General features: G+C 47.6%; 1 long non-coding RNA gene across 1 annotated transcript; it reads left to right on the top strand.

Annotated features, from left to right (window-relative positions):
* Positions 1 to 10,723: 10,723 nt before the first annotated feature.
* Positions 10,724 to 21,205, top strand: LOC119705879. The gene is made up of 3 exons (XR_005258345.1): positions 10,724 to 10,830; positions 12,458 to 12,626; positions 21,076 to 21,205. It is a non-coding gene; the product is annotated as an uncharacterized LOC119705879 (long non-coding RNA).
* Positions 21,206 to 27,113: the final 5,908 nt, after the last annotated feature.

Below are 27,113 nucleotides of genomic sequence, written 5' to 3'. Positions count from 1 at the left end.
CAGGTCCTCAAGCAGCCTCTTATCATGGGAGCGAAGCTTTATTTGTCACACATGAGATATATATACATATACATAAAATCCATAGTCTATAATATAAATGTACATATAAAATTGATAACTATGTATATTATTAGAACAGAATAGAATAGAATAGAAATTGAAACCCAGCTGGAGCATTAACATGGGCTGCAAGTGCCAGGCCATGTGCTGTGTTCAGACATTGCATAGGAAAGGCCAGAGCAGCATCATGTGACCCTGCAAGTTGAAGGATACGACGGGGGGTTTCTTCCCCCTCAGAGGTGATGATTAAGTTTCTTCTGAGCTGCTAGGAAGAGGAAAAAAAAAAAAAGAAAATCCATAAATTTTGAAGGCAGTAAGGGCTGAGCAGAGCAGCAACCCCTTTCTCTCCCTGCCTGGACTAATGAAAATCACAGCCATGCTGGGAGGCAACTGGTTTATGTTTGTTCTTTGCTTTAAATGTAGTGGTAAAAAGCCCACAGTTTTGGGCACGGATCGGAGGTGGGATCATTAGGAGGTGGCAGGCGACGGCTGATACACATTAATGTGCCATGAGCAGAGCACCACTGTGTGGGTTTTTTTTTTAACTGAGGCAAATTATTGCTTCAGGAAAAAAGACTGTCTCCCCTGGTGGAATTAGAGCAGGGGGAAGGGGAAAAATTGATTTGTCTCTAGTTTTATTGCACCAGAATGACAGCTCAGGCTCAGCAATCTGTCCCCCTGCAGAGCCGTGGGGCAGAGGGCAGGTGACATGGCTCTGGGCACTGCCAGCTGCCCCTTTCCAGAGGGTCCCCCTTTAGAGGGGGTGGCAGTGGGGTGCAATGACCAATGTGGAGACGATGACCACTGGGAATTTTGGCCATGACTGTCAGGAACAATTTTTCCATACAGTGAAGTCAGCTGAGAAACATCGCTGCAGGCATCTTGGCTGTTTCTGTGCTCCTCAAGGGTTTGGTGGTTCACCACCACGTTTCTGGCACAGGTGGCCTGCAAGGTCACCCTGGGCTGGCAAAACCTGGGGTGATGCTATCTGTGTGTGTGGGAGTTGCACTTCTCTGGGTGCTTTTCAGGTGGTGACTGATGTGACGCTGCGTGTGCTTTTTCTGGGTGCTCTTCCCAGCAGTAACACCGTTGCAATGGGATTCAATGGGCCTTTCCCTCCCTCTGCTGGAAAAAAGCAGATATGTCCAGTGTCCACCCTTGGGACCTGGATGGCAGCCAGGGGCATCTCCTGTCCCCTTGCTCCAGGTGCTGTCCCACAGCAGCTGTGGTGCCTCTGGCAAGGTATCTGCTGGTAAGGTATGGGAGCTGGAAGGGTTATTTCAATGGTTGCCTCGCCCATTTCACAGGGGATCACAATGCACACTTTAAAATAAGCCAATAGCCCACAGAACACCCAGATGAGTCCCTGTGGGGAAACTGAGGCAGGAGGGCAGAGCTGCTTGGCCCAAGTTCGTACAGAAGGTTGCAGTGGGGAAGGAGCCACTCACAACCAACACTGAAATCCCCAGGACATGTGCTTTGATTATGGTCCCAGATGCCTGGGTCACTTTGGTTGTCACACTATCCTGAGCTGGAGTTTTATTCCTTCCTCAAACTGTTTTTTTTTTTTTTCATTTTTTATGAACGAAATTCTCCCTTTGCAGCTCCTATTCTCTCAGGGGCTCTTCCACTCAGCAGTAGCCCAATTTCCTTTTATAGCTCGTACAATGACTGTCCTAATTACAATTAAAACCGGGAACACTCTAATCAAATCTTTTACTATTCTAGACAAACTCAGAAAATGAGTAAAATTAGTGACACATGGTGCAAAAAAAAAAAAAAGGAAGAAAAAAAATGTCCATGAGCCAGTGCTAACACAGAGAGAGTTAAAGGGGGCAGCAGGATTTCGGCTCTCATCTGCAGTAATTGGTGGTGGGAGGAGGCACTGTCACCACTGTGGAGCAGGACTTGAGCATCCCTGGGGGTTCCTCCATCCTGCTGACCCTGTGCTAGCTGGACCCATCAGTTTGAATAATCCCCCACAGGAGTTACCATGGAAACAAAGCCTTTTGATGGTGAAAACCTTCAGCATCAAGAGTTAATCAGACCCTAAATGAAAATGGGGTTAAAGGCAGAGCAGGGATGTGTGAACAGTGAAGTCACTGGGGCAGAAGAAAAGCAGTGAGTGGAGAGTAAATAATAAGCAAGGAAGAGGGGTCTGATGTCTTCTTGATCTCAAGACGATGACCAGAGGGGTTTAACTGTGATGGGAAATCACAGGGGTAAATTAATAGGCTGGATAATTATTTTTAATTTTCTGAAGGGCTGGTTGTATGATTTTACCACCTTGCACCATCTCTGGGTGCTGATTTAGCAGGGGAAACACCCCACGCTGTGAAGTGGAAGGTTGGGCACGTGTCCCACCAGGGTGGAAAGGTGGCCCTCAGCTGGTGTCCTGCCAAGGGATAGGGTTTCAGGCCAAAATGGGGCTTGCTGGAGTGCAAGGACTGTGTGTGCCGTGGGCTGGCTAAACACATGTTGTCAGTTTGGGTATCTGAGCATGCTACTCCAGAATTACCTGCTAGAAATACATGATGTAGAGAGGTGGGCTCCCTTGTGTTTGTTAGGGAGGAGACAGAGAGGATTTATGGATACATTTCTTGGATTAATGCTCTTGGATCACGTAAGTGTTGGAGAGGTAGGATGGAGGCAGAGCCAAGAAGTTCAGCCCTTTCTGTAGTTTGCTGCTCATTTGGGGTTACAGATCCTGTCTGGGTGATCACTGCAGGTTGTCTGTTTCCAGAGGTAGTGTAGTTTGCAAGGGATTGATGAAGGGCAGGGACTGAACCAGGAAAGCAAAACTTGGAGCACTGTTCCTACCATTGTTCCTGCCACACAATGAAAATAATACTGTCAGGGTAAGGATGTTTTTTCTGCTAGAGGGAGGAGGTGTCTGCAGCTCATCCCAGTACTACGTTGTTACAGTGGCCAAGATTTGTGAGGTCCCTTTGAATGAAAGGGCAGGACACCATTGTGGGGAGGAACCAGTGTTCAATTTTAATATCAGGATGTATGGGAAGACGACCCTGGTTGGGAGTTAGTGTTACAGTCAGGGATGGAGTTAAACAGAAGGATCTTTGGTGTGGAGAACTGGGTAGAGCAGAAGAACTCCCAAAGAGCCAGGGCTGTTGGTGTGTCTGTGCTTCATGTTGCCTGGCATCCTAATTTTCACGTGATTTAGTATCATGAAAATCTCATGTTGGACCTGCCCAATGCATGAGTCTTTTCCTCATCCTAAACTGTGGTGTGATATTCCCCTAACTCCTTTTTCAGGAACAACTGTATGTTTGCACTCGTCAACAGCAATGTGCAACAGGACTTCCTCCGCTCAGTAGGTTTTTCCTTCCTTGTTGCAATATAATCAATCCCCTTTCTATTGGTCCTGCTCAGAAGAGAGGTAGAGACCAGATTGCTCACAGATGCTGTTTTTGGAAGAACTTTTAACTCCAGGGTCTCAGACATCTCCAACTTCCCCCTTTTAGTTCTTGGAGATGTCTGAAATTTCAGCAGTGAGGGAAATAGTCTTGGACAAAATGGGTGATCAAGCACCTTTATACCTCAGAGTTTATCAGCTTTCCATCCAGATCCTGCAGTCTCACAGCTGGATGTGCCCTGGGGCCTCCCATGATGGAGGGGCACCTTAGAGCCAGGGGTTTGGTTACAACACATGAACAAGGAGCTGGTTCACTCTCCATCTTCATTACTTTGTCACTGTACTTTCAAGTATAATACTTAAATTTTATAGGTCTGAAGCACGAGATTATTCAATTTTCTCTATAGGCCCAGTTTGATAAATCCACTTGGAAGCTCGGGCTGTGGTAATTGAAATGCACTGCCTGGGGAGGAGGAATTTCTGCACTGGCTTCAGCCTTCACTTCTGACTGCTCCTGGCTGGCTGCATGGGCAGGACCCAGCAAAATCTGATGGGATTCACAGGGCAGGAGTTGCCTGGGGGCCCAGGTGGGTCTGGACGAGATGGAGCTGGGAAAGCTGCTGGGACAGAGCTCTCTGAAAATGCTAATTCCATGTTCCTCCTTTTGTTCTGATCTTTTTGACCCATGCAAGCCTCAAGGGCTGTTGAACTGTTGGGGCCCAAATTGAAATGACAAATTACACAGAAAGCAAAAGGATGGCCAGGAGCTCAGTGTGGCTGCCACTAGGACGTTTTACATGCCTTCAGGAGCAGCATTTGATAATTCATTCCTGCCCGCACGGAGCCAGCAGCAGATAAATTTCTCAGCTGCCTCCAAATGATCAGAGGCTGAAAGAAGGTTCTGGGGGCAGAAAAAACCCTTCTTTGAAGGGGTTTGACACCTTTCTACTGGAAGAGATGAGTGTGGGAAACTCTCACTTTGCCACGGTAGTGGAAGACTGTCTTGAGGAAAGTTTTGGTGGGTCTGAGGCAGGAGGAGGGTTTGGGCACAAATTTCTGGTTCGCAAGGCTTCTGGGACCCACTCAGTTGCTCTCTCACACCCTATTCCACCTTAATTTTTTGGGGGATTTGAACCAAAGCTTTGAGCTTTATGTTTATTAGAGGATAAAAGATCACAGTGTCTGTGACAACAGGGACCTGGTGCAGTGAGCCAGGAAGGTGTTCCCAGCCTCATGTTACAGATGTCCTTGATGTCCAGCTCTTCACTTGAAGTTTGTTAATTTGTCTTGTTTCCTGGCATTAGATGAACCTACCTGTGGCAGAGCCGGGTTTTCTTCCAGCATTAACTCTCAGAGGAGCAGCATTCCCCAAAAGCACATGGTTTGAAAGCTGACATCAGTTTTCCCATTTAAAGAAAGGCTCTCTCCCCAGGGATCAGTCGTATGATGCAGCAATGCTTGGGGCTCCAGGGAAAGCTGTGGAAACACCACAAGTGCAGGGACCTCTGGGTCAGGTTCCTGAGGGTACTGTGGTGAGAGGCTGCTGTGCTGAGTGTTGGATTGAGGTCTTCAATCCAAATGTTGTTAGAAATTTCCTCTCGCTGTTCAACAAAAAAAAGTAAATGTTATACTGAAAGCAACATCGATCCTGTGTGACACCAAATATTTTGCAAAGTCTTTGAAAAAAATTGGGAAAGTTGGTTATTTTTTTGTTGCTTGAAAGGCTTGGTTTGGGCTAAAATGATGCTATTTTTTCTCAACTGAAAAGTTTGAAAAATGCCACAGCTGGGTCTAGTGAAGACCTCACTAGATGGAACTGATCAGGTGTGAAGAGGCAGCAGTTTCTTGATTTCTGCCTGCCCTTAGGGCAAAAAGCTGAGTGCAGGGAGTATGTTTTGCAGGCTGATTCAGGAGATGGTCCTGCCTGCTTGGTGCTTCCCACAGGCAGAGAGGACAATCCTTTCTGCTTGTTCCCTGCTGGCTGCAGGGATGAAGCAAGGTGGCATATGTGTCATTGGGAGGTGCATCCCATAGTCTTGACTCCAAACTTTCTCATTACAGCCAGGCTTTGCATGGCACTGGGAGGAGGGATGGGACTGTCAATTCATTGTTTCTGCTGGAGAAGTTGCCCTTCTTTTATTATTTTAGTCTTCATCCCCAAGGGCTGTTAATACAGCATTTCCCAGAAGGGCTAAATTTAAAGCAAATTGAAGTATATTATATTTTTGGCTCCAGTAGGTAGAACTATATAACACTCTGACTTCATTTTTTATTTCTCTCTCTCTGCACAGAGTGTATATCATAGACCGTCATTGTATTTAAATAATAGAGCAGAACCAGGATTATTTTGTACACTTTTTTCTTCCTCTCTGATCTCCCCATTGAAAAATGCATGGAAAGCAACAGATGTTTCAACTTTGTAGCTTGAACCTTCTCAACTGTTTGAAGATTTGATATGAAGTTCTTTGAACATCAGTTTCAGAGGAGACTCTCTTAGTAACAGTTGCCATGCAAAATTCATAATTAATGAAGATTTCAGGGTTATGGTGGGTTTTTAAAATGTTATTTCTTTATTTGTGTTATTATCTTGTACTCTTCTTAATCAGCTTGGAGGAGGGGCAGCAGCTAGCTGGAAGAAACAGTCTCTACTGCACCTGAGCGTGTGCCACTGGCTCAGGGGGCCTTCTCCAGACTGTGGGGCTCAGGGGTAGCCAGAAGGCCTCTTTGACTAGCCATGGAGGTACGGATGCTAATTGAGGCAGGAGCTATTGAAAGGCACCTGGTAATTAGTTGCTGGGGTTCAGGCACTTACCTGCTGCCCAGTGTATCAAAGCAAGAGCTGATCTAACTTGGAGGACTGGATTACCCTCTAGTGGCTGCAGATTAAATAAAGGAAGGATGTGAGTTTCTTGCAGACGTGGCTCTGATTTACTGAATGCTCCTGTCCAGGGATGCAGTGTAGAGGGCAAGCAGAGGTTGCAGGGGAGTAGGCACCAGTGCCATGGGGCCCAGAGCCCCCCAGGAAGAGCACCAGTTGCAGAGTGACGCAATGCCCAGGGTAGCTGCAGTGTGATACCCGATGCCTGATTGCCAGCACCAGGAAGGCTGGTTTTTGGAAGTGCCTGTGGCTGGGAATGCTGTGGCCAGGCTGCCTGGCACAGCATTGTGCTGTTGTGGCTATCACACCAGAGTTGTCTTTGGGATGTCTAAAGCAGATGGCAGCATCACTGTGGGTAGGCAGGGAAAACTGTGACTCATGGGTGGGCTGTGGGTTTTCTCTTGGCTGTCCCACATTGCTACCCAACAGCTGCTCCAGATAGCTGTCATGGGGTGATCCCGTTCTCTGTCAAGTCAAAGGGGGTGTGGCAGTTCTGTCATGGGGTGATCCCGTTCTCTGTCAAGTCAAAGGGTGTGGCAGTTCTGTCATGGGGTGATCCCGTTCTCTGTCAAGTCAAGGAGTGTGGCAGGACCTTTGCTGGGCTTGCCCTGTCTGCAGCATCCTGCTGAGTAACAGCAGACATGCCCTCATCTGTGCTACCCCAGATTTTGGACAGTCTAAAAGAGATTTTTTTTTTTTTTTTTACTATTGGGTTCATCCACTGCTAAAACTCCAGGGAGATTTGGGGTCATGGCAGAGTGACAGTCCCTGTTTTTAAGGCAGGACATAAGTGACTTTATGGTTTAGTTGGCAATAAGCCAGCTGGTACACAGGGATGTGTCACACCGGTGAGTCTGACCATCCTTGGCATCCCTTGGGAGAGGCAGCAGCTCAGCAGTGTCAGCAGTGACCAGTGATACTTTGCTGCCACCAGCAAGCCACCACTGGCTGCCACGGCAGAGGCAGTCAAGTCATGCATTTAATTGGTGTCTATTGGATTTTTTTCCTGCAGCTACAGTTTGTGCTACTTATTGTGACATCCATGAGAAGCGGTGATTTGGGTTTGTTTGTGTGTCTGACTTGGAGGTTTTCTCCACGCTGGCATCTGTCTCCATCCCCCCATCATGATGGCTGTTTTTCTGCGTCACTGGGCTGAAATAAGGGGAACCTTTTGGGTTGTGGGTTGTGGGATAGGCAGGGTCAAGGGAGCAGAGGAAGGAAAGCACAGCCAGGCCGGCCATCAGGGCAGCTGCAGGGACGTGCCAGTCTCCTCGCTGCTGATGCCCCAGGACACAGCAGCCAGGCTGGCCTCCAGCACAAAGCTGTAGCCAGGCCTCTGTCATGTCACCATCGTGTCACCACGCACCCCAGCTGCTGGCTGAGCTTCAGTGGCTGCAGGGACAGAGCAGACAGGCCAGGCAGCAGCAGAGCTGTGCAGTCCCAGGGTGGCACTTTCTGCCTGCAGAGCTGTAACTCCAGAGCATTTGGTGGCTTCTCCCCTTGGAGGTGAGCAGAGAACGGGTGGAGTGTGGATTGTCCTAACCCTTTTGGACCCATCATTTCTTCAGCCGGGGTTTCCTTTGGATTTCCACCTAGGGACTATCAGCAATGTGTCTGATGGGCAGTGACTCCAAACTGGGTGATGACAGAGCAAGATAAAATGAAGGAGGAATGCTGAAAGACATCCTCTGTGAGACATGTGCATCTTAGTCACAGCTTGTGTGTTTGTGATATGTCCTTGTCACTGGATGGGACAGTCTTGGAAGATCTGGGCATGGACAAAACAACTAAGACTTAGCAGAGCTTCTCCTTCAGCACTGATACCTCTTCTGCTCTCTGGGGAGAGCTGGGTTGGAAGTGTCTAACTTGAGTACCTGAGGTTTTGAGACATTTCACAAGGTAAATCCACATTTCTCAGCTGATCCTGCTCTGCAGAATAAGTGGAATGAACCCCACTGCCAGTAGTTCTGGGCTTGGTCAGGGGTCTGACCAAGCTGCTGTTCAGTCCCAGCACTGTGTTAACCAGCTGCTGTGGTGCAGGACACTGGTGTAGCACAATAGGCTGCAACCTTCACCCTGTGGTGAAATTTCATGTCCCCAGGGCATTGACCACCCTGGTACTGGATGTGAAGGTCCCTCCTGAAGGACTGGTTTTGAGTTTTGATGCAGTCAAAAATGGCTGTGATGGGTTGGGAGCTGCCACAGACCTGTCCTCTGAACAGGGGGAAATATTTCTGTTGGTGTTCCTAAGAGAAAGAGAGGGGCGTGTGCAGCTGGGGACAGTTCTTAGCTGTGCCAGGCTGTCTGGAAGAGCACTTGCTGGGGCTCTGGGCATTGTACTGGCCCTGCTGTCCTTCAGGGAACGCAACACAATAGATGGTGACAGCACATAGAGCTGTCAGACTTGGCCTGTCATCCTCAACCAACACAGTGGAAGCCTCCAGGGTTGCTGCCCTTCCCTCCCGACCAATTTACTGGGCTGTGTGCACATGAGGACTGTTAGAGTAGCTGTCACCCTCCTGCTTCTTCCCAGACTGACCAGTCAGCTTCTTGAGCAAATGTCTCTGTCCTTTTTGTCCATTTGGTGGTGGAAGGCACCTTCCTTCCTCCCTCTGGTCCTTCCAGCACTTTACTGCCTCTCTCCAGTCCTTCCTTTGAATACATCTTTGGTGTGGTGCTGGACTTCAGCTAGAGCAGAAGGTGCTTGTGGCATGGGACAGGATGCAGTGAAGTTAAAGGGGCTTTCTGTGGAGCCTGTCTCCTGACCAGGCACTTTTTTGGGGTGTCATGGGCAAAATGCCTCCCAGAGAGCAGTTTGAGTGAGGTCACTCTGCTTTGGGAACAGGTAGAGTGCAACTGTTTTGAGCCCTGCTGAGTCACTTGCCTTGGGCCAAAGACTGTGCCCTGCTGCATTTTCCACACTTACCTTTATTTACTTTTATTTGTGAGCATCTCTGGAGTACTCCAAAGAAACATTGCTGCAAACCCAAAGGATCCATATCCCTACAGCTAGAGCTCAGCTTATGCAACCATCTCCACTCCATAATAATGATAATTCCTCACTTCTCCTTCACCACTTAACCCTTTCTGCTTCTCCTTCACTTCTCATGGCGAGCTGAGCTTGGTAGGATGGTGCCTGTTCCCAGAGCAGCCAGGAGCCGTGGCTGTGGCAGGGAGCAGCCATCATTGCCCCTTCTCACCCCTGGGTCCCCACGCCCTGTGACGGTGGCAGCCCTGGCTGAGCCCCTCTGGAATAACCCACCATGGCAGATGTGGCCTCACAGCCCTGCTGGGGCTCTGTGCTCAGCAGAGGGGAACAGCTCTGGACTCTAATCCGAGCAGACAGATTGAGGTCAAACGCGCCCTTCGTGCAACAAGCGGGGAAGGGCAGGGGAAGGGGAGAAGAGGGGAGTGTGCCTGTGCAGGGGACAGCAAGGAGAGGGACCACTGGGGACTGGGCGGCCTGGGCCCCTCCTGGCCCTTCTCCGAGGGGGTGAAGGGTGCCAGGCAGTGTGTGGGGTGTGTGGTGTGGCTGTGGCAGCCTGGTTTCACTGGTGGGTGTGATGTGTAAAGGCAGGGCTGGCTGTGGGGTGGGACAGATCAGCACTGGGCACGTCTCTCTCGGCATCCCATGCAGTTTGCTTGGCCCTTTTTTGTTGTGATTTAGGCTCCAGACAGCCTCCTGAAGCTGAGGAAGGTGAAAGTTGATACTTACCTATCCCTTCCTTGGGACAAGGAGCAGGACAGGTAGGTGTCAACTGTACCTCATCTTGCTGGCAACCTTAGAAGTCACTGGGCTGGGGACTGCCCTGCCACTCTTGTGCCAAGCTACAGGCTCAGAGGAGTGGGAAGTTTCGCTGCTAAACCTCTGTGTGTCAACCACTCCATCTGCTTCCATCCATCTCTCTGCCCAGAGGCACCTGTGGGAAGAAGAGCCCACTGGTGAGCACCCTTCTGCCTGCTGCCCCATTCCCAGCATCTGGGCTTCCCTGTTGGCTCAGCCCTGCTGCCAAACTGAGCAGAAAGGGATGAACAACAAGCAGCTGGAGGAGGATTTAGTCTGCTCAGGTTTGCTCTTTTGTGGTGCTTTGGCATTTCCACACTGTGCTGTGCATGCTGGTCACTGCTGGCAGGGCAGGACTTGTAGTGCTCTCTGGGTCATGTCTGGGCTTTGATGTGGAGTCTGTCATCTGTATCATTCAGCACAAATAATAGGGAATAAAAGAAGGGACAAGGTTTTAAACCCCAAAATTACTCCCCCCAAAACAGGGAGCCCTGACTGAACAGTCTTTTTTTGCAGAGTCTGGAGAGTGTTGCAAGAAAACACAGTGCACTGAGCTAATAAAAAATTATATGCAGGCATTGGAACACCTGGATGTCCCAAACAGTGGCTGTTCCTCTATGCATGAAGACATGGTGCCTGTTAAAATGAGCTCTCTGCTGCCTGGGAATCATGGAGGCTGCTGGTATCTTCTCATTTGGTTTAGGATGGAGATGGCTCAGTTTTCTTTCAGCCCAGGTAAGCCTGTGTTATTAAGAAAGTCTTGAGTGGCTCTGAAAGCATCTGCTCCTAGCTGGAATTGCTTGGACATGTCTAAACTGTACAATACCCTGTGATGCCTGAACTCATTCTGTGCTTGCCAGGAGGGGCACAGAGGTGTTTGTTGTGTTGCCAATGTCTCCCCTGGCTGCCCTGGACCCTGCTTCTCATGCTCAGGTGTCCAAAGGTGATGTCTCCACAGTGTGACAGGCTCAGGGAGAGGGGCCGGGAGCTGCCTGGCTCTGAGAACTGGGCTGCTCTGATGCAAATCCTGTTAGTGGTGAAGCAGGATGAGAGGGACAGAAGTGTGGAAACAGAATCAGCTCCAGACAGAATATATATATATTTTTTTGCCTGCTCCCCGGGAGACTTTTGAGAGTCTTAGAGCAGCATTTCACATAGTTGCTCAAGTGGAACTGTGCTGAATAAATAGTTGCTTTTCAGCAGTGGAGATTTAAAACCAAGGTCTTGGCAATTTCGGGTTGCTGAAAATCCCTTGGTACTTTTCAGAGTAGTGGGTGTGTTAACCCCAGTACCTTGGCTAAATTCCCAGCTGGGAGCCACCTCATAAAATCCCTTTCATACTCCTAGCAGGAGCCATCTTAAAAATACTTCCTCCTTGTTTTTTCATTGTTTGCCCCAGCTGCCTCCCTACTCTGGTGAGGCATAATTTTGAGCTTAGACATGTTTCTAGCTGACATATTTTTAGTACTCATGTCATCCTTCTACCACCATTGCTTTTTCCCATGTTTACTGACTACAGTTGGAATGGAGACTGAAATCACATCTCCTTCAGCCTGATAAATAAAAAATTAATGTCCTCAGTCTTCTTGGGCCATTTTCCATCCACTGGTTATCCTGACAGTCTTTCTTTGAGACTATTGCTGCTCTTGAGTGTGGCTGACCAGTTTAATTTGTGAACTGGGAGATGCCCTCCTCTGCTGGAAATCCACCCCTGCATATATGTTAGGATCAAATTTACCTGCTTGGTGGCTTTATCTCACTAATCAGCCTGTAATTGACTCCTTTAATCAAAGTCTTTTCCTCTTCAGTCATTTTCAACTTATGAATTCCCCATTTGCGGCAGAAATTCCTGAAAACTACATGGTTTGCTTCAGGGATTGAACCATGCTCAAGCTGTGCTTCCAGTGTGATATCCATATTGTCTTCCCTGGTTTCTCCTGCTTCTCATAGGCTAGTTTAATTAAGAAGGACTCATTAGGAAAACTGTTGACCAGGGTAAGTCCTGAGACCACCCTGCAAGGAACTCCACTGTCTGTGCAAGCTGTACCCTTCCCTCCTTGTCCACAGCTATGCCTCCATCAAATCTCTGCCTCTTACAGAGCCTGGGATAAGCCTCTTCCTCTTTATCACAACAAATCACTTCCCATCATTGCCCTGCATTAAATAATTCACTAAAATGTGTATTTTCATTTATCTAGAAGGTCAGTAATACAAAAAAGTGAGATAAAAATAAAAAAAGATTCCCAAATGGGATAGGCTGGCGTCCCCCATGTTTTTTGCCCTGCCCAGTTTTTGCTCCCTCCCTTGCACATGGCCATGGGTGGCAATGCTCAGATTGCTTTTTCATCCTTTTTACATACAGGTACTGCATTTTATGTTCCTCACCTCCTTACTGGTGAATTTATTGAAGCCCTTGCTCCCAATCTGTCTATTTCATGGAATAGTTCCTCCAGGAATTTGGGTTGTGAGACACCTGGCCTTGTGGCTTGATCACAGGAAGATCTTAGATATTCACTTCTCTCTCAGCTGTGGTAAGTACGTTTTCTGTATCAGTCATCCAGCTAAGTTCATATGCTTGTAATTATTGTCACTGTCCAGAGCTGCTGAGAAGAATTCACTTAGTCTTGGGACCTCACCTGGATTTCCTGTGAACTCTCTTCCCACAGACTGAATCACAGCAGTGCTTGTTCTGTCTTTATTACCTTTGTGTTTGTATGACCAGAGAACTTTCACTATTTAATATCCTTCCTCAGGTCTAACTTCTTTGACATTTGGCATATCCCACTCCATCTCTTCTATTTTCAGCCCCTAAAACTTTGCTCTTTGCTGATTAATAATTTCCCTTTCTTTGTTCTCTTCTTACTCCTTTTATCTGCATTGATCTACTCATTCCAGCAAGTTAGGAGCCATCCAGGATTTACTCCTTCACTATTTTTCTGTGGTTGGGGTGAAGTCCTCAGGGAATTTTGCCTTTGCTTCAAAGACATTTGAGCCTACCTTTTCTAGGCAAGGCTAGGTTTGCCCTTTTGAAACTGGGAACCTTTAGGCAGCGCTCTGCTGTTTTCTGTCTGTTCTGTTTAGAATAAGTCAAAATGAGGCATGAGTTTTGAATAAATCAGTCTGTCCAAGGCTATTTTCCAGTTCCATCTCTTCCATTCTGTTTTTATCATTGACCAATATTGAGTCTAAATCACAATCATGTTTTGGTGATGCATCTACAGCTGGTGTTCAAGACTTTAAATGTTGCAGCTAGGATGAGCAAGCTTTTACTGTTGCATTTTTGGTTGATTTTGGTAGTTAGTCTCCTAAAGGGGGCATTTTTCATAGTTTCTCTCTTTTTATTAATAATGTTAACAGAAATCTCAGTGTCCATTCAAACTTTCAGCACTCTCCTAATGGAGGTACTTCTATTTTTTTGTCCAAGTGGTTGTGGCCCAAAACGATCTTCTTCCATCCTGTCATATGTCTTCATCCATCACATTTGTGAAGGCATTGCTGGCTTTACCCGTCCTCTTTTCCACCTTTCCTGAGGGAAACAGCCACGCTGGTACTTTTGCTCCACCAGGTTTGTTGCTCCTCCTGGCTTTTGCCACCTCTCCAGCACCTGGGGTCATGCCCTGCAGTCTCCAGCACCTGGGGTCATGCCCTGCAGAGTTGTTGTGTCCCACTGAGTGTGTTTGTCCCTCTGAGCTGTCTCCTTCCTTTGCCTGAGGGAACCTGACAGGGAGAGGGATGAGAATGTAAGTGCAGAGTGAGGGCCCTACACCAAGGTCTCCCCTTAGTCTTTCCATCTGTGTGACCTGGCCAGCCTTGACCTCTTTGGCTGGATGGCAGGAGAGACAGTTTTTTTGTCTTCTTCAGCCTTTCTTGTAGCTCAGGCTGTTGGTGCCCAATCCCTGGAGCTGCCTTGAACAGCTCTGGTCACAGCTCTGCCTCTCCTGTGGGATCCTCTGTTGAGCAGGAATGGGGAGCCAGCAGCTCCTGCTGCATGGACAGCTCCTGCTCAGCCTAAGCAGCACTACAGAAATGTTTTCCTCTGAACCTTTTCCATAATTACTTCCCTCTTTAATTTTTTTTCCTTTTTGTAGTATATTGTCATTGTCTTCTGGACTTGAGCCTCTTGGGATCCTCAGGAAAAAAAATGAGCTGATTTCTACAGGAGAGGGAATGAGCAGCCTCCAATTTACCAGTCTGGGTGGATTATCTTGTCTTCTTGCTTTTAATAAGCTGCACAGGATTAAAGAATGACTGTGGATTAGGTTGGTTGGTTTTTTTTTTTTTCTCTGAGTTTTAACTTGGCACATAATTGGAGGCAAACCAGGGTTCTGGGTCCTTGTGCACCCCTGCCTTCCACACTGGCACTGTAGCAAATCTATTAGTGAATCCAGCCAGGGATAGGGACCAAGGGGTTTGTGGCTTTGAAGGACTTACATGTTGTTAAACATTTCACAGTGTTTGAATTGTTTGTATGTGTTGGTTTTTGTTTTCTTCCCCTTTCTCTCCTCCACTTCATCTTCAACATCTGCTCGCCACAAACCTGATTTTAAAAAATGCATGTACTTACTAATTTATGAGCTGTGGTCAATGCTGTGGGAAGAGAGACCTGAAGGGAAAAGGGGTTTGTGGAAACAGCAGGGCCGTAATGAGATCAGGGATAGGGGAGGCTCCACATTTGGACTCAGCTCCTGCTCTGGCTGAGACACTTGATCCTCAAGGGAATGAACATAGCAAATGATATCGTCAGCTCTCCAGCAGTTTAATATTTCTCTGAATGATTGATAGCACAATGTACAGGAACTTCAGACATAAGGATGGAAAGGTTTAGCTCACAAACATCCTGTGTTTATGGCTGATAGTACCACCTAGAGGAGAGCAATTGCCCTGATGCTCTCCTCTGCTTCCCAGGGCAGCAGTGACCATTGCCTGGGGCAGGTAGTCCAGCTGTTCATGTTGGTGGGGGCAAGGAAAGTCTGTTTCTGTTACAGAAACATATTCATTCTCTTTTGTGGTGTGTCCAAAGCCTTGTCTTCCTCTGCTGATGACAGGAAAAGCAGAGTCAAAGGAGGGTGCCAGCTCCTTCTCATGGCAAAAGGACCAAGGCAAAGCTTTCCAGTGTGGTGGGGCCCGCTGGCATCATCACCTGCCTGGGGCATGTGGCTGACACCTGGGCAGAGGATGGCATCCTGTAGAGACCAGTGCAGGAAGGCACTGACTCCTGCACTCTTGAGTGCATTTACCTCAGTTAAAAACCAAAATACGTAAAAAACAGTGGATGGTGGAAGCGTTGTCCTGATTTCAAGCCCTGTTTCAATTTGTTGGCACTTCTACTGTAGTCCTATTTGAACCTTGCAAGTGAGATTGTTTTTCTCTCTTAACCCTTCTCCCCTACTCCCACCCTAGAAACAGATTTTGCTTCTCACAAGCCCAACAATGCCCCAGTTTTCAGATCCCCTGAACATGTAGTTTGTGTTGAAGGAGGTGTTTGTGCTGGGCTGCTGGTGGTGGCTCCTCCAAGAGCTGGACACACCAGCCTGTTACTGCAAAGCTGCTCAGGAAAATGGCAGCACTGGACAAACTGGCGTTGTGGTTGAATGGCTTCTCAGGGGACCTTGGTGGCTTCAAGCAGAAAAAGTACAATTAGTGCTGAGGCATCTGGTATGTGTTATAACTCTTTTGACATACCGAGTGTCATATGGATTTTTCCAAATGGAAGTAAAAAACAAAAAGACAGGTCATCATTTGGCCCTTCTGATCTCAACATGCATCCCATTAACGAAGGGAAAAAATGATGCAGGAAATTTGTGAGTTGGCTCAGTTGCCTGTGGGAAAAGATAGAAGTGAGGAGGGGAAAATACTGCTTTAAATGTAACATCCATATGCCCATTTAGGATTTAATAAGAGTTACCACATCTCTGGTAAGTGACAGCTGGTTATTAGAAGCATACACTGAAGCTGTGGATCATCCAAAGTCAGAGCTGATGCTTAGCTATTTGTACACCAGTACATCTGCCTTTAATAATGGCTTTTAATTTTGTTAACACGCTTTAACTAGCTTATTAAATCAGAATAAAGTGGGAATCTTAGTCTTAATGCAACCACACAAAAAGGATCCAACCTCAAACCCTGCCTCCCTGGTTGTATCCCATGATGCCCCAGATAAAAAAATGTCCAAGGATAGGTTTAAACCAGCATGTTGTTCTGGCAGAGTTACAACAATGTTATATTTCCTCTCTCTATCCGTTCTTCCTTTTTTTGACTTCTGCATTACCATTCTTGGCACCCTCCAGAGTTTGTGTGTGGCATGGGTGGGAAGCTCGGCCTGGTTTAAAGCTGTTCCATCAAAAAAATAGGCAGCAAGTGTGATTTCTCCTGACTCTTTCAGAGGAGGCGGCACTTCTGGCCTCTCTAGGTGAGTGAGTGATCTGAATCAACTCTTCAGAGTGCAACATCCTGGGTTGCAAGGGAGCAAAAGCTTGGACTTGGAGGCACAGGCTGCATCTGTTGTGTTTTCTGCTTTAATAATGACAGACTGAGATGCTTTTAGTGTGGTGGGAGTGTCCCTCAGCCCATCATGCTGGATAAGCACTGCCAGCACGTTGCTGCTGCACTCTGCATTTGCAAACAGATTTGCTTGGATTGGGCTCCCCCTCTGCTTTTCCAAGCCAGCCCTGGTGTTTGTGCCAATGTGCTTTCACATGGCATGGAGGCAGCACTCTGAGATGGCTGCTGGTGGCTACCATGTGGGCAAGAGGCAAATGAGTGTCCTCCCTGCAATCTGTGCTGTGACAGAGAGGGAAGGAGGGTAGGTTAGCCTTTGGAGATGCCAATGCCTTCAAATTCCTGTCCCACAGCACCCTCTGCACTCCTTGATAATTCCCATGGCCTCTCTTAGTCCCTGCCTGGGGAGATGTGAAATGTACTCCTGGAGTACATGGTAGAAGGGCAGCAGCATGCTGTTAGTGCTTGGGTTCCCATCCAGGTGTGCTCTGACTCTGGCTTAAAAGAAGAAATGACTTTCTGGAATCAGGTTTTTGGGATGTCTGCACCACCTGCTTGCCCCTCTCCAGCTTGGTGGGGTTCAGCCAGTGGTTCCCCGTCCACGGTTTCCACCTATGCAGGGTGGCATGGACTAAGGCTGAGGTTCTGCCTTATAATTATCTGTATGTTTTCATCCATCTACTCTGTTTCAGCCAGTTTGTTACTTTACATATTCAAATGCTCCCCAGTTAACAAAACCCTTATGGGATGCTACCCTCAGCACTTCTTTGCCCTCTCAAGGCGGTGTCCCACAGCAGGTGTCCTGCCCCTGCCCCGTGCCATCCTTCTCTCTGGTGAGGGCTGCTGAGGTGCCGGCCCAGCAGGCCGAGCTCGGTGTGCTGCGGGACTGCGGCCTCGCTGGTCCTGCTCCGTGTGCCCAGCAGAGCGCAGAAATTGCCTGTTACCTCGGGTCGATTTGTCATGCACTCCTAAATTGCTTTGTATTGACACGCTGTCAGAAATGGATTGTCACATTAACCCAGCCACAGCCGGGCTGGGGCTCGCAGGCCTGTGCTGTGGACTGATCTCCCTACAGGCTGAGGGCAGGCTGGCTTCCTCTTGGGTTTGCAGAGATGTTTTGCAGAGATGTTTCTAATTATGATTCAGATGAGCCAGTGAAAGGCAAGGCTCTCCATATCCTCTGTCCTGTAGCCATTTCTTCTTCTTTTGTTGGATCAAAAAAGTGACTTGCAAGAGTGCTGGCTCCTTAGCTAAAGGGCCTATTGGTCTGACACACAAGCTCTCTTTCAAGGTGAGAGTAAGTGATTGAGCCCAGGATCCCAAGGTTTAAATGATTCAATTAAATTAATTTTCCCAAGATGAGTCTGTTTTGCCCATGACAGGAGTTGTGAGTGATCTCTCCCTGTCCTTATCTTGACCCTTGAATCTTCATCATATTTTCTCTCCCCTCTCCAGCTGAGAAGGGGAGTGGTAGAGCAGCTTCGGTGGGCACCTGACATCCAGTCAGGGTCAGTTCACCACATCAGTGATTTTGAATATGGTAAATGTAAGGAAGCAAGAGTAATGGACTCACTTTTCTCCATGAGCCAGCTTGCACAGAGACTCCCATTTCTTCTGGTCATTTTTCTAGGTGATGTGTAATTTCTAGAGCTTCCCACCCCTACCCTTAATGACCTCTTCAATTTCTCTAATGAGATTCCTCCTCAGAGATTAGCAAATGCCTCATGAAGTCAGAGTGTACACCACCCACTTCATTCCCTTTGTCTTTTCATGAAATAAAAATCCAACACAGTGCTATGTGAGCTGGCTAAACTCAGCCCATGAAGCCAGAAGTGCAGACAGTGCTTCTGCAAGGGGGTCTGAGCCTCAGTAATGAATATGGCCAGTCCTGCAGTGAACATTCCCTGTGCTCCATGAACTCCTCCATGGCACAGGAGAGGCAGCCACAGTGCCATGGCCATTTGGTCGTTCTTGGCTGAGGGTGCTGATATCAGAGCCAGCTCGGGAGTGGCATTTAGCCAGGCACACATTTTATCTGGTAGCTTTGTCCCTGCAGCCCACTTTACATTGAATGCCATGCTGCTGATGTGGCAGTGTGTTTCAGCCCCTGCTGCCTGAAGCCACATGGACAGGAGACACCGGACTTCAGCCCAGGAGCCCTCCCAGGAGCTTCTTCCACCCTCCTCCCTGTGACCCTGTGTGTGAACATCTTTGTCCTTTTCGATGCCTGACAGTGCTGCTGTATTGCAGATGAAAAACATCCTTTGCTGTATGGAATAGTTCCTGCCATTTTCCCACTTGATTTGTCTTTGCTCTTTTTTTTTTTTTTTTTTTTTTTTTTTGCTGTTCAGCCTTTTCTTCTCGTTCCTGTGCTCCTTCCCCCCTCGTCCTGATCAGTCAGACTTCTCCTAAGCCCTGATGTGTTGTGACTGGGGCTGACTGACAGCACTTTGTGCCTGACACACATCTCTGGGATGCAGCCAGGGTGTGTATTTAAGAGCGAAGTTGTATTGTAAAGTGCCATGTGGGAGTCTCTGAGAAAGGAGTCAAAACACCGTCAAGCCTATTCTTCATGAGAGGAATGGAGGTGTTGTGTGGAGCCTGCTGATGCCAGAAGAGACTCTCAAGGCTGGGTAGGAGCCATCCTGTCCCATAGGCACTGAAAGCTGCACTCAGTCTCTTTGCAGAGCCAGGGCAAGGGTTGAGGGGAGCAATGGAGAACCAACTCCCCTTTTCTGGTTTGGTGAGGCTACTTTTACACTCACCATGGGTCTATGTGGATGACATGGAGCAAGCAGAGGTGTCACCTTCTACTGCACCTGTTCTGGGTACAGGGCATGGTACCATGTGGTGGCTGTTCCTGGTGTTTTGGCTAGGAAAGGTGAGAAAATTTGAGCTGCAACTGAAAAGAGGGAGTTGATTCATGAGTCTTCCTTCCATCTCCTCTTCATCACAAGACTTCAGAGATGATGTTTGCCACCTTCCCAAAATTTGTTTCTTTCCACTCCAAACGTGGAATGAGATCATGGAAATGTAGAATAGTTTGTGTTGGACAGGACCTTTAAAGGCCATCTAGTCCAACTCCCAGCAGTGAGTAGGGACATCTTCAACTAGATCAGATTACTCAGAGCCCTGTCCAATCTGACCTCGAATGTTTCCAGGGATGGGACATCTACCACCTCTCTGGGCAGCTTTTCCTGGTGTTTTACCACTCTTATTGTACAAAACTTAATCTTTACATCAAATCTGAATGGACTGTCCTTCAGTTTAAAACTGTTTCCTCAAGAGATGTGCTGGCAGAGCTCTGGGTGGACTCACAACTCTGAACCACTTTGTTCTGCCACCACACTCATCTTATTTCAGCCCTGCATGGGCTCTTGGGCTATTTTTGGTGTAGATGAGAGCATTTTCCACAGAATGGGCCTTGATGAATTTGCAGAGAGTGGTGCTTTGCTGGGAATGAAGGAAGGTTGTCCTGGCACAGAGGACCTGGGTGAAGTAGAAACAGCTGCTGTCCTCCCCTCTCTCAACCCACCTGCAGGCTCAAGGCCACTTGCCCAAGCTCAGCAATTATCTCCTGGGGCTTGGAGCCAGTCTGCTCTGCTTTCCCACAGCCAATGCAGGCTTTAGAGGAGCTGGCTAGGCTGGAAGGTTTAATTTGTACTTGGAGGAGGCCTGTGGTTTTGAGAGCCATCTTTAGCACCATCATGTCACCATCCGCTGCCTGCCACTTCCTGAGTTTTCTGCATGTAGGGTCATCTCTACTCACTGAGAGCCTTCTGAGTTTATCTCCCTGTCTCATGCAAAGTCACCAAAAATCCTTTTTGCTGGCACCCCTGGTGACCCCAGGTGCTCCTTGGATATCTCTTGGAGAAGTAATCATCCCCTTTGGATTGCAGCATCAGTCACCTTTAGCTGCTCTGACAGTCCAAATTTTCTTGTGTGTTTGACTGTAGAGCATTAAAAGTCAAACACAGCTGTAGGCTTCTAGTTTGCGGAGCTTTCTTCCCCTGGGAGAAAACCAGCAGGACAAGAGTTTGTTCCTTGATGTCTTCACCTGCCACCCTGTTCCCTGCTCTTCTGGTGGCTGTGGTACCTTCCTTGGTGGAGGGCAGGTATAATACCTCAGTGTAACTGGTGCTGCTGACGGGTGGTGTTCTCATTTTTATAGGTGGGGAAGAAGCACATGGTGATTAAGATGAAAAATGTGGACTGATTTTGGGGTCTTTGTCTCCCCACATATAGCAATAATGTTCCTCTGTCCTGCCATGGGACCAAGAGGTATGGGTTGAAAGAGATCTCAGGACTTGCTTGGAGCACAGGATCACTGAAGGCCTTTTTGCCTTGATTTGACTTGACTTAATTTGACTTGACTACCATGCTAGTTTTTCTGCTGTTTCTTAATGCCTCATCTTCTTCCATCCGAACCCTATTCACCTCCAGCCTTCAATTTTATTTTTTTTCTGTTTTCCCTTTTTCCAGCTCAGCACCAGTCCTGGAAGAAGAGGAGTGTTGGAGCTGAACTTGCTTTACCCCTCACAGACACTACCCTCCAATCATACTGCAGAGATGCTTCCTGGGCAGGTAGGTGTCAGAAGTGCACAAGCTGGGGTGAGCTGTTCCAGGAGAGACCCAGAGACCCAGATGGAGCTATGAAAATATTCCCTACTGATGTGGTATCTTGATTAAAATTCACATCAGGAGGTAGCCTGGAGCTATTGAAGGCCATCCCTTCAGATGGAGGGGGTAATTCCTGTGCAGGAATTAGCAGTCAGCACACCTGTTACTACAAGAGACTCCAGCTGAAAAGTGAAGAAGGATGGGAGGGGGTGAGGAAAAAAAAAAAAAAAAAGAGGCTCTTCAATTTAGTGCAATTATCTCAATTTTCCCAGGATAAGGATCCTCGAGATATTTATCTGATTTATAAGGGTGCGCGGCAAGGCGGCAGACATGTCCTTAAAGAGACATTTATGAATTTCTTAAGCATGGATGAGGGGAGAAGAAAGAAAAAACAAACCAGAGAGAAGGAGACACTGCAAAGAGACTCTTTTGGACTTGGGAAGGAAAAAGGAAGCTGGCTTCCTCTGTATGTTTTCACTGGTGACTAATAATCTGTGGAGAACTGTAGAAGCAGGAGGAGGTTGGCTGGGCTGACACAGTGGAAGAAATCCTGTTGTTGACTGGGTTGCCTTTATACTTTCAGCAATTTATATTCAGTGCCATCAGACTTTCTAACTTTTCCCTCTTGCCCATATCAGTGCTCTGCCCTTTAGTCCTCCTCCTCTGTATTAATCCTAATGCCTCTTCCTCCCCCTGTGCCCTGCAGCTGCAATTGTTTTCTCTGCACCTTAGCAGCTACACTGGCTCTGGAGACCTTTTGCATCTTGGAGGCTGCACCTTTGCTCTATTCCTCATCCTTGTCTTCATACTATCTGCACAGGGAAGCAGGTGTGAAAATTTTTATGTTTCCCAAAAGTGCAGCTGCCTTGCTGCCATTCCTGCAGCTCCTCACAGCTCCCTTTCCCCTCCATCACATTCAGGCTTCCCAGCATCCCTTCCCAGCCCTTTTGCCTCTCTGTTGCTCCTTCACGTCTACATCCCTTATTGTTCCTCTGACACTGCCTTGTCACATTGTACCCTACTCCCTTGATTTGACAATAGAGAGGAAAAAAGAAGGTATTCAGTGGACACGAATGAAATGGGAAGTGGGAGAGGAGGAGCAGAGAAAGAGAACATCAGAGGGAATAAGAGCAAATGCTCGGAGCTTAATGTGGCTCAGGAAGTCACCTGCGAGAGTCACTGACTGAGGGGTCACTGACCCTTGTGAGTAAATTTCTGTAATAAACTGGTAAAAGTACTAGCAGGCCCAAGTGATTTAGTTTAGAAATTGCTATAGTTCAACTCCCCTCAAATGCAATTCAATAGGACTGTTAGCAAGCACAAAACCTGCAGCCAGCCTAAATATGGATTACTTTTCTTTGTCCCTTAAGTTTGTCTCTTTACAGCATGGTTATGTTCTCATAAATTTGTTGCAGCATGTTTGCCAGCAGCTGACCATTGGAAAGGATTTGTGTCCACCAGAAAAGCGTTTTGGATAAACCCCTCTTTGGCAATATGCCTTTTCAAGGCCCTCCTGCACACAGGCTGCTCTAGAAAATAACTGCTTTGTTAAGGACCAGTTAACTTCACTATCAAAGGTCTGACTGAGGCAGGAGCCCTCAGCTGTCACACATGGGCACCCACTTGTCATCACTTGCTGTGGAACTCACACCTCCTGCCCTCCTCTGTGATAGCTACTTCAATAAATGAGATGCAGCCTTACTATGAGGGGAGAGATTTTCAGATCCCTGATCTCAGTGAAGTTCCTCATGGCATTAGAAGGTCAGAGATGCTTATCTGCCTGTGGTACTTAAATTCTTCTCTGGTATCATCTTCACTTACTCCGTGGCTGGATATTGCTGGGGTGGGAAGGCAGTCCATAAGCCTCCCCTGTGCTGCCAAGGTCCAGTTGTTCAGCTCCCTATTTGCATGGTACAGGCACTGGTTTCCTGTGTTGGTGTAACAAATGTGAGAATTTCCTTGTTAAAAGCCCTGTTGAGATACATACATAATATGTATTTCTGCTTCGTAGTAGTAGGGGACAATTTTTATAGAGACTATATAGCTTGTGTAGTGTTGGGGTTTGTGCAGTGGGATCCTGCTCTGTGGGTTGGGGCCAGAATGCTGCAAGTGGAAGTACAGTCAGGGGCAGGGTGTTGACATTTATCCTGTTTGTCTTCATCTTGGCCCATCTGCCCACTGTACCCCACAGTACAGACTGCAGCACCCATGTGGGTGCTCATCTCAGTACATCCTCACCTTTAGGTCTGTACAGACCTGGCAGCCAGAGGCTTGCCCTGTCCTTCCACCTGCACATCTGCCTCTCCAAGCAGGTCACCATCTGCATTGGTTCCCAGGAGCAAGTGAAGCATGTGCTGGAGGTGTCACACTCACTGCAGAAATGACAGCTGACAGCATCTGGGGCATCCTGGTGTGTTGTGCAGTGCATCAGCTGTGATTTCACATTACTCTGGATCTGTAGGGGTACCCTTAGTCCCTCTAAGGGTACTAAGGGTACCCTTAGTCTCTCTCCCTAAATGTGGGCAGTGACCCAGCAGATGTGGCAATGGAGAACAGCCCCAGAAGGTGAGTGTTAGGGCTGTTGGGCACCCCTTTGAAGCAGAAGCAACCTTGCAGGACATCCTTGGTGTGCTCTGGAAGGGGTGATTAGTCTGTGGAGCCCTGCTACCAGCAGCCCATTGCTACTGACCTGCCCTTTTACCACTGAACTGCCTTTAGTCATGAGCTGTGCTGTGCAGGTAGTGGGAAAAAAAAGAGAAAGAAAACTAGGGGAATGGAAAAAACAAGTCAAAGAACAGTGTGTTTCATGTTGTTTGATCTTTGAGGAATGCTGGAGAAATCTCTTAGGCCACTGTCTCCCCGGTTGTGCTGGTAAGGAGATTATGGACCTCATGCTTTCACAGGAAAACACCCAGCTGCTGGGCCTGGCACAGTAATCCAGACAAAGGATAACAGCAGCCTAATTAATTCTCATGTCTCTGAATCTGATAACAGCACAGTACACAGACGAGTCCGTAAGGACTTAATGAGTTTAATCGACTGCACTTGATGATTTTATTTGAAACCTTGTGCCACAAATTAAACTATTAAAAATGCACTTGAACTTGATTGGCAGCTGTAATCCAGGCAAAGTCTACTTAATCCACGGGGGTGGGAAGCAGGGATGGATGCAAAGGGCTAGAGATGAGGAGAGTGGAGGGGAGGCTCCAGTAGGTAAGGGGATTTTGGGGTGAGTTTAAAGGAAAGCTGGAAAGAAGGGCACAGCCTCACAGAAGCTGGGGGTGAGGGTGGGAGGGTAGGGGGTTATTCTGTGCTCACCCAACCCTGGACTGAACTGTGGGATGTGGGAAGGGTTCAATGTGTTCTTGTGTGCTCTGCCCTGCAGGACTTTCCAAGCAGCTGAAGGGGTTGTTAGTTGATCAGAGTGGATCAGCTGCTGGCTCTGGAGTGAGGTGTAACAGCAAGGTTTTGCACAACTGAGATGAGGAGGGTGTGGTGTGAATCTTGGGCCCAACCTCCAAATCTCATATACACCATCTTGGTGAAAGGCCAAGGAAATGCACACAGGGATAGTCACTGTGTCTCAGGCAGTGGTGTCACCAGTGGGCAGGCAAACACAAATACTCAGCTGCCCATCATCAGTAAAAGCTGCCCAGGTGAAAATCAGCCTGTAAAAAGGTATCTGTGTGGAAACAGATACACTGTCCTATATGTTCTCTGCCAACTGCTGACATTCACATGCTTGGTTGTGCTCATCCAGTTTGCTCCCATACATAAATACCTATATACATCTATATACATATGCAGTCGTGCACAAACAGTGATTTGACACAAAATGGGTCATTAGCCAAGGAGGGAAATAGCATGTAAGTCTCCTTTGAAACTCCCTTGCCCCCCACTCTGCTATTTAAAGTAATTTGCAAAAGATTTGCAAAATTATAAACCAATTTGCAAATAAATGATCATGATTAATGGCATATTCTTTAGGAGGTGACAGATCCGTAATAGATCTGTAATCCCCCTTATTATGCAGGAACCATTAATAGCAGTAGGTGTTAAGAGACTACATTACAGCTAGAATAGGCTTCAGCTGTACCTCTGGAGTGGAACAGGTCAAGTTTCTGTTGCTATGGCTTCTTTACCTATTGTTATGCTCATAATTGGTAGAAAGCAATGTATTTCAGTGCCCCTTGGGTTTCACAGCTCGCTCACCTCACTTACCCTACCCTAAAACTTATGCCCTTTGGCACCAGAGGGAAAGCCTTCATTTGCTGATGAGGGAAGGCATTGCACATCACCATGGCAGGAGGGGCAGGTGGCTTGTCCCTTTCTGCATCTCATCTCTAGCTTTCTTCCTGCTGTCACCTGGAAGTGATAGGACAAGGGGTGATGGCTTCCAAGTGAAAGATGGTAGGCTTACGTTTGATATTGAGGTTGGTGAAGCCCCGGCACAAGTTGCCCAGACAGGTTATGGATGTCTCATCCCTGAAAGTGTTCAAGGCCAGGTTGAACAATGCTTTGAACAATCTGGTTGAGTGGAAGGTGTCCCTGCCCATGGCAGGGGGGTTGGAGCTGGATGGTCTTTAAGGTTTCTTCCAACCCAATCTAGTCTATGATTCTGTGATTTACACCACTCCTGGATGTGTCTTGGGATCCCACAGGAGTGCTGGGTGTGAAGGGTTATTATGGCAAGAAGCTCTTGGGGCTGTGTGTGGTGGTTGAGGATTTGGTGCAGGGGGAAGAGGAGTAGGGAGGAGAGCAGGGGGCAGAGGAGCAGGAGGGAGAACATGCAGCATTTTTTGGGGGGAGCCTGTGGCACACCCACACCCTGTGCTGGAGACTGAACCCCACCATCTAAAGCACTCCTCAAAGACACTGAGGGATCAAGAGCAGTGCCAGTGCCTTTGACTTCTGAAACAGCAGGGCTTTGCTACAAGGACATAAGCAGATGATCCTGCATTCCAAAGCACACACCCTGCTGTGAGGGATGGTAAAATCCTACTCCAGTGATTCCCTTCACTCAGAGAAAATCCATCCCTGACCTTACACCTTTCGAGGGGTTTAATGCATTGTACATGGATGGGACAGACTGAGAAGCTGTCAGAGAAGTTCCATCTATCCTGCTGAGCACCAGCCTGGGGCAGAGGGCAGCCTGGTCCTGCACATGCTTTCAATATGATGTTGTGAATTTGGTGTATTGACAAGTAGCTGAAATGTTTTTATTTGATAGGTTGCAGCATTATCATTTCTTCCCTCCCTCCCTCCCCCCTCCATTTTTTTTGCATCTGACACTAAATCTGTGGCAGGTGCTGGGCAGTGCCACAGTGCGCTGTGATCTTGTGAGATCCATGACACCTGCAGTGCTCTGCCTCTGCGCCAGACTGGGACAGGAGCATGGGTGAGGAAATGGGCACTGCAAGCAGTCATTGATTAGTGATTTGGTGATGCTCTTTCTAGAGAAAAAGTGTGTTAGGGGAGGATTTTTCACACTGAGATCCTGGCTGCTTCTCCTTCTGAAGCCTGGCAGTTCTAGAAAGTACAGAGATGGTAATTTAAGGCGTTGTGCATGCTGACTAATTACATCAGTCCTGGCCATAGCTGCCTTTTGTGTTTCTCACTTTAAAATACACTGTAAAGTTGCAATTCACTGTTAAACAGATGCTGCATGCTTTCCCAGTAGTGGATACATTTAAATTTTTTTTCACTGAAAGGAAAATAATTGGCATATCTTTGATGGAATAATTCTTAAAGATCTTAACAGGGGAGATAAGCTAGGAATGGCAAAATATTTTCATCTATTTGGTGTTGTTAGTGCTTTGATTAAATAGACTAATATTTCTGAGTCTGTCACTTAGCATGAACAGCAGGATATTTTGTTATCAGGTAATTCCCTGCCTACA

Source organism: Motacilla alba, chromosome 12 (assembly GCF_015832195.1).
Source record: "Motacilla alba alba isolate MOTALB_02 chromosome 12, Motacilla_alba_V1.0_pri, whole genome shotgun sequence".
NCBI classification, from domain to species: Eukaryota; Metazoa; Chordata; class Aves; order Passeriformes; family Motacillidae; genus Motacilla; species Motacilla alba.
Note: the sequence above shows the minus strand (reverse complement) of the source record. Positions and strands in the feature narration are given on the sequence as shown.